This window comes from Mus caroli, unplaced genomic scaffold, assembly GCF_978045245.1.
Source record: "Mus caroli unplaced genomic scaffold, Mus_caroli_1 scaffold_5, whole genome shotgun sequence".
Classification (NCBI taxonomy): domain Eukaryota; kingdom Metazoa; phylum Chordata; class Mammalia; order Rodentia; family Muridae; genus Mus; species Mus caroli.
Window position 1 is genome coordinate 95,520,333 of NW_028227260.1, and position 7,869 is coordinate 95,528,201.

General features: G+C 45.5%; 1 pseudogene; it reads left to right on the forward strand.

The window, feature by feature from the left end:
* Positions 1 to 5,036: 5,036 nt before the first annotated feature.
* LOC147004705 (histone H2A-Bbd type 2/3-like) lies at positions 5,037 to 5,419 on the forward strand (annotated as a pseudogene).
* Positions 5,420 to 7,869: the final 2,450 nt, after the last annotated feature.

Sequence of the window (7,869 nt, forward strand, 5' to 3'; positions counted from 1 at the left end):
GTTGTTGCTTTTTATGAGTAGACTGTCCCTTATGCCTCTTATTTTTACAAGTTGGAAGCTTAGCTATCTGGGTGCTGTCTTCCCTGAGGGCACTATCTTAGGGATTTACTGCTGTGAAGAGACACCATGACCAAGGCAACACTTATAAAGGAAAACATTTAATTGGGGCTGGCTTAGAGTTCAGAGTCTTAGTCAATTATCATCATGGCAGGAAGTATGGCAGCCTGCAGGGAGGCATGATGGTAGACAAAGAGCTGAGCATTCTACATCCTGATCAGTAGGAGGCAGAAGTGAATACCACACTAAGCCTGTCTTGAGCTTCTGTGATGTCAAAGCACCAACCTCCCTGTGACACACTTCCTCCAACAAGGCCACACTGACTAATAGTGCTACTCTCTATGACCCTATGGGGCCATTTTTATTCAAACCATCACAGCATCCCTGTAAAGTGGAAACTTCTGGTTTCTTTGGAAAGTCAGTTCTATCAAATGATGTTTGGCTGGGGCACAGAGGTGAAAGGATGGTTTGCTAAAGCAGACATGTGAACAGATGCATGATATTTAGAAGGAATATAAATATAAATCTAACAGATGGTAGAGAATGCTGGATGGTATGGGTATGCCTTGCCATAGTTTTATGGTCATAATTTGTCATGACTTCATTTAGAGAAATACACCAAACAAACTTCTGGTGGTGTTCTGGCGGCTTCCTGCCACTTCTGTGGACTCAGGCCAATTGGCAGAGTGAAGTAGAAGTTTCTGGAGATGTCAACTGATACAGACTCACGTGGAGGTAGCTTAGACAGACTCACATGGTGGTTTTTGCTGAGGCAAGACCCATGGGAGGACATGTGATATTTGGAGGGAGTATAAAATAGGACTCAACAGACAGTGACAGCAGGCTTGCATAGCTAGTTTTGCAATGCATTGTTGGTCTGTATTCGTCATCTTCCCATATCTTTGCTTCCTTGAGTGAGGCACAGCAGAGAAGTTCTCCTGGTGTCCTTGCCAGTTCTGGTTGCTCCTGCTGACTGGTACTGATTCACCCGAGGAGGCCTGGCTGTCTTGGCTAGGTAGTGCCACCACTGCTGATTTGTGCTTGCTATCCTGACACTACTGAGCTTGACTATTGGTATATCCATGAAGTGTCTGCAAGTGGAATCGGCTGCTGCTGCTGAACTTGAACTGAACTGCTGATTTCTTGACAACACAGAGGGTATTTGCTCCAAAGAACTCTTTCTAAACAGGTCCACTTCTCCCTTCCACCTCCCCCCCGCCCCACCATCATAATAACCTTTCTTTTCCACTAACTCTGGTGGTTGGAGGGCTATCAGAAAGGTACTTTAGAACCCTTATTAAAAGTATGTTTTGTACTTTTTGGCTAATATCCACTCATAAGTGAATGAATACCATGCATGTGTTTTTGAGTCTGGGCTACCTGGCTCAGTATGATATTTTCTAGTTCCATCCATTTGCCTGAAAAATTCATGATTTCCTCCTTTTTAATAGCTCAATAGTAGTCCATGTTTAAATGAATCACATTTATTTTATCCATTCTTCAGTTGAGGAACATCTGGGTTGTTTCCAGCTTCAGGTGATTATGAATAAGGCTGCTATGAACATAGTGGAACATGTGTCCTTGTTAATGGTGGAACCACTTTTGGATATATATGGCCAGGAGCAGTATAGCTGGGCCTTCAGGTAGAACTATTTCCAATTTTCTTAGGAACTGCCAGATTCTGCCAGAGTGGTTGCAACTGTTTGCAATCCTACCAGTAATGGAGGAGTGTTCTTCTTTCTCCACATCTTCACCAGCATCTTCTGTCACCTGAGAGAGTGTTTGTTCTCATCCATTCTGACTGGGTCATTTTGATTTGCATTTCCTTGATGACAAAGGACTTTAAACATTTCTTTGGTGCTTCTCAGCCATTCAAGATTCCTCTGTTGAGAACTCTCGGTTTAGCTCTATATCCCAGGTTTTGAGTTATTTGTTTTTGTGAAGGCTAACTTCTTGAGTTCTTTGTATATTTTGAATAATAGCTATCTATCAGATGTAGGTTCACTGAAGATCATTTCCCAATTTGTAGTTGCTGTTTTGTCTTATGATAAAAACCCACAGACCCTATGAAGTTTAACAAGAAGGAAGGCCCAAGTGTGGATACTTCAATCAGACTTAGAAGGGGGAACAAAATCATGGGGGGCAGAGGGAGGGAGGGACCTAGGTGACAGATGGGATTCAGAATGGAAGAGAGGAACAAGGTCAGGTATGGGGAAAGAAAATAGAAACCCAGAGGGTCAGGAGAATGAATGAAAATATGCAGCTGCAGGGGGTGGAGGGTTGGCATGGGGGAACTTCTAGAAAGTTCCAGAGACCTAGGATGTGGGAGGCTCTGAAATGCCCAACAATGGGGAGATCTAATCTGAAGAGACCACTTCCAGTAGATAGACAGGGCCCTCAATTGCGGCATGGGGGCACCCATCCATCTTCAAATTTTTTGATTCAGAATTGTTCCTGTCTAAAAGAAATGCAGGGACAAAAATGGACCAGAGACTGAAGAACGGCCATCTAGTGACTCGCCTAGCTTGGGATCTATCTCTTGCACAGACACCAAACCCTGACACTATTACTGATGCCATGTTGTGCTTGCAGACAGGAGCCTAGCATGGCTGTCCTCTGAGAGGCTCTAACAGCAGCTGACTGAGCCAGATGCAGATACTTACATCCAACCATTGGACTGAGGTCAGGGACCCCTATGGAAAAGTTAGGGAAGGACTGAAGGGGCTGATGGGGATGGCAACCCCATAGGAAGAACAATAGTGTCAATTATTCCCGACCCCTCAAAGCTCCCAGAGACTAAGCCACCAACCAAAGAGCATACGTGGGCTGACCCTGGGCCCTCAGCTCATATGTAGCACAGACTGCCTTGTCTGGCCTTAGTGGGAGAGGATGCACCTAATCCTGGAGAAATTCGATGCTCTAAGTTGGAAGGATACCTGGGGGAGCACACTCTCAGAGGTAAAGGGGAGTGAGGATGGGGGGAGGGGAAGAACTCTGCATGGGGGGCCGGGAAGGGGGCAATATTTGGGATGCAAATAAATAAAACAATTTAATAAAAATATAGGTTTTGAAAAAAATCTAAGCCCACATGCCTCAGGTGATTCTACTTTGGATTAGTCCTCTCTATTAATATTTTCATCTCTTTCAGCATCAGCATACATGACATATATGACTCCAACATATCATTACCTATTCCTGTTTTTCTCCTCTAAATTTAAACTTCATCTTTCTTTTTTCTCATGCTTGCTATTTTTCATTGCACACATGCTTATGCATAATTACTAATCGCTGTGTGACTTGAAGCCCTCTATACCAAAGTAATTAACCTATTACATTTAAATTTCGCCTCCGGAACATTCTTAGGAAAAGGACAAAATGCATCTTTTTTTGACAAATATTAGAAAAATGGCCTCTAGCCACGTTTCAAATATTGTTCCCCTCTGAAACCTCTTGAGGAGGGTATCCATAGTCTGCATAAATCTTAGCACTACAGTTTCCCAGCCTCCTATGAGGAGGGCCCATTATCCTCTGCTCACAGACTTCAACTGCTTTCCAAATCCAAAATCCTAAAGTCTTCCACATTAAAACAAAAACAACACAGAAAACCAGCATGGCTATGCCTGTTATAGCAATAGCCTACGCCTGGGTACCAACTTATGTCTTAGTTACCTTTTCATTGCTGTGATGAAACATCACAACAAAAGCCACTTATGACACAACATGATTATTAGATTTAACATTTTTAGAGGGATATATTTCATGATGGTGGAATGAAAAACAATCTAAGAGCTCATATCATGATCTACAATGACTAGGCAGAGAGAGAGGGAGAGAGAGAGAGAGAGAGAGAGAGAGAGAGAGAGAGAGAGAGAGAGAGAGAGAGAGAGAGAGAGAGAGAGAGAAGTGGAAATCACACAACCTTTTCAAACTTCATGTCCAAACCCCTAGTGACATATCCTCTTCCAAAGCCCATATCTCCTAATCCTTCCCCAACAGTTGTAACAACTGGGAACCAAGTACTGAAATACAGGGTCCTCTGGTGGTCATTCTCATTCAATCTATCAAGTCCTCATCTTAATATTTCACAATCTTAACTATGTGCCAAGGTTTGAAATTCTCTTCTGAAACTCAAGGTAGTGTAGTGTGTGTGTGTGTGTGTGTGTGTGTGTGTGTGTGTGTGTGTGTTTGTGTGTGTGTACTTCCAACACAGTATAGGTTCCCACCCAAATGAGAAAAATGAGAGTTTTCTGTGGTGCCTAGGGTACTGGGGGGAGGGACAAGGAACATGTGCTTAATGAGTAGGGGCTCTGAAAGCACCCTACAAGCCTAAATTGTGACATTCTCCATAGCACCACTGACTTGCTCACTTCCCAGAGGAAGCCTCCTTCAGCAGTCTAAGACAGCAAGGGGAACACAGGGTCCCTAGTGAGGGCTGTCCAGGAGCCCAGGCTCTCACAGGTGAGCATCCTTGTGCTCACACATGCAAATGCTTGGATACACACACACACACACACACACACATGCATGCTCACACTCGGGCAGTGCTTCATCCTTGGGAATTGGAGCACAAACGTGGGCATCAGCTGGTTGGGGGTGGCACATGCCTTTAATCCCTGTAATTGGGAGGCAGAGGCAGACAGATTTCTGAGTTTGAGGCCAGCCTGCTCTACAGAGTGAGTTCCAGGATATCCAGAGCTACACAGAGAAACCCTGTCTCAAAAAACCAAAACCAAATCCAAAACCAAAACCAAAACCAAAACCCAAAAACCAAAAACCAAAAACCAAAGAACAAAAAAAAAAAAAAACAAAAAAAAAAAAACAAAATAAACCCCCCAAAAAACAAAACAATACAAAACAGTGGGCTGCAACCAATGAGAAGTCTCTAGGATGCACAGCCAGACACAGTGTGGGACATGTTGGGCCTTCGGATCAGTGTCAAGGCCCAGCAGGCCAGCCAAGGCAGTCAGGTGGAGTCCAGCATGCCCAGGAGCAGAAGGAGCAGGCCTCGAGGGTGGTCGTCATCTTTGTCCTCTCACCATTCTTGCACCTCCAGAACCTGGCCGAACTGGTGAGTCTGGTGGAGCATCATCTATGGGAGAGCGACCAGGCCCCGCGGCTGAGCAAAACATTGCCCATCTTCCTGACCCCAGTCCTAGAGTTCCTGACCAACAGCCTGCTGGGGCTGGCAGGCAAGGAGACCTGAAGAAAAGGCTCCCAGAGGCTCATCACCCCGGAGCTGCTGGACATGGCTGTCTACAACAGTGTGCTGTTCAGCGAACTGTTCCAGTTCATCACCATCTCCCAGGTGGCCCAGCTCAGAGTGGTCTTCTTAGCCGTCATCATCATCATCTCTAGCTACTAACTACTAGCTGCTGCTGCTGCTCCTGCTGCTGCCTCTGCAGCCACTGCTGCTCCTGCTCCTGCTGCTGCTGCTGCAGCTGCTCCTGCTCCTGCTCCTGCTCCTGCTCCTGCTGCCTCCACAGCCACTGCTGCTGCCTCCAACACCACTGCCCAGCTCTGGCTTGCTGACTGGCCGATCTGCCAACCCCATCTATGCATTGCACACCATCAATGAGTCCTTCCCACCCAATCTTGCCCACAGAAGGGCCCTGCCTGGCTGGCCAGCATCGCCCCTTGCTTCTCCCACTTGTGTTCTTATTAAAGCTTTAGTTTGAGGATTGCTTCTCTGGCTTTTCCCTGTGGTCATGGGAAGGGGATGGGGGTGTTAGTGGGGTCTGAGGCTGAGGTGGGCCTAGTTGAAGGAACACGTAGGGGAGAAGGGTGTTAGGTGCTGAGGTTCGGGTGGTCCAGAGGTTGGTTTCTTCTACCGTTTTCCTTGGGAATGAGGTGAGAGTGGAAGGTGGGTCCAAACGTTAGTGGATGTAGATAGAGGAACATAGAGGGGAAGTGGGGTAGGTGCTGGGGTACGGGTGGCTCACATGCTGTGTCCCCTAGTTTTTCCTTTGGGCATCAGGTGGGAGCAGGGGCAGAGTGGAGACTGGCCTACTTGCAGGAACACAGTAGTGTTGGGTTGTAGGCGTGGAAGACAGGCTGGTTTGGGAGAGGTACACTGAATGGCTTGGAGGACCTCGGTGAGAGGGTACACAGGAGAGATGCCCTCTTGTCTCTGAACTGGTCTTGGCCAGCCTAGCTAGGTGGATCAGAAAGTTCTTCTCATAGGAGATGACAAAACAGGGCCAGTCAGGTTCGACAGGCAGACATGGACAGCACAGCAACATGTGGGTCTGTGTTCATAGGTACCTCCATTGTCCATCTAAATAGGCCCACTTCTGTCAGTCTGTCTGTCTGTCTGTCTGTCTGTCTCTCACACATTTGTGCATGTGCAGTGTATAAATGACATACAATCTAGAATCCATATATATGACATTTGTTAGTTGGCTTACTTTACTTAAGATGATTGTCTATAGTGTCACTCAATGTTATTACTTTCATTCTTCTTTATTGTTGAATAAAAATAAGTTGTGTAAATATGCCACAGTGTCTTCATTCATTCATTAATCTGTTGATAATCATGTTAGCTGATTCCCTATTTTGTCTATTGTGAATAAGGTTACAATAACCAGGAATGTATGTGTAGGTATCTCTGAAGTGTGACGACTTAGCAGGAAGAAGGTATGACTGTGATAACAGGCGTAGCGGTGAGGTCAGCTTTTCATGATCCTACAAACATGATTTTGATAATGACTCTATTACACTGCCAAGAAAATTTTCTGAGGATAATTGTAGTATCTAAATGTATTGTTACTGATGTGTATGTGCATGTGCCTGTTTATCAATATTAATGTCATTTGCCTGCAGTGCCCATGGATGTCAAAAGAGGGCACTGATCCCCTGGGACTGGAAATACAAGTGATTATGAGCCAGCAGCTGTGGGTGGTGCTGGGGAGTGAAGCTGGCTCCTCTAAAAGTTCATCACGTGCTCTTAATCTCTTAATGTCTTAATCTGAGACATCACTTCAGTCCCCTGTTTCACAGAAACACTATTAATTCACCCAGTATTTCATACAGTATAGTGTATTTTGAAGTTTTTGTCTTCCTCCCATCACCTCTCAAATCCAACCCAACCTTCAAACCCAGCCAACTTTGTGTCTTGTTTTTAACCCATCCAGACACAGTAGTGCCGACTATATACAATCAGGTTTGTGGCCAGCCACTCACTAGAGCATATCAGACCTATCATGGGCCAACACATGAAGAAAGCTAACTCTCCTTCTCCCAACAGCAGTCACTTAGCAATATCTCCTTACTTAGGCATGGATCTTCATGCCCACCAGGCCCCTCCAGGCTGTGATTTGGTCTGGCTTGAGATTAATGGGTGTAGTTCATGCTGTCACAATTGTTGTGAGTTTACTGGTGCCTCTTATGTTTAGGACAGAGTTTCCTTCTAGTCATCCACTATCTCTGGATCTTATACTCTTTCTACCCTCGGCCCCCTGTCCTCCAAATTGTTACAAAATCTGGGTCCCATGGCAGAGAACCCAGGTTAGATTCCTAGTATATACATAGCAGTTTACAGCCATAGATGAGTCCAGTTACAGGGGGATCTGGCACACTCTTGAGGATTTGAGAGCCAACAGCCATGAGCATGCGATACAGGCATACATGCAGTCAAACCACTCACACTAAAAATCAGGTACAATAAAAATAAACAAGTGGGCCTAGGCAGAGTGTTCTAACAACCTAACCTAAAAGCACGTTGATACCCTGGTCAGAGTTTCCATCTCAGGTCATTTGCAGTGTGAGTACAGCAAAAGGTCTGATCCGCACACACACCAGAGTCCACTACTTTAT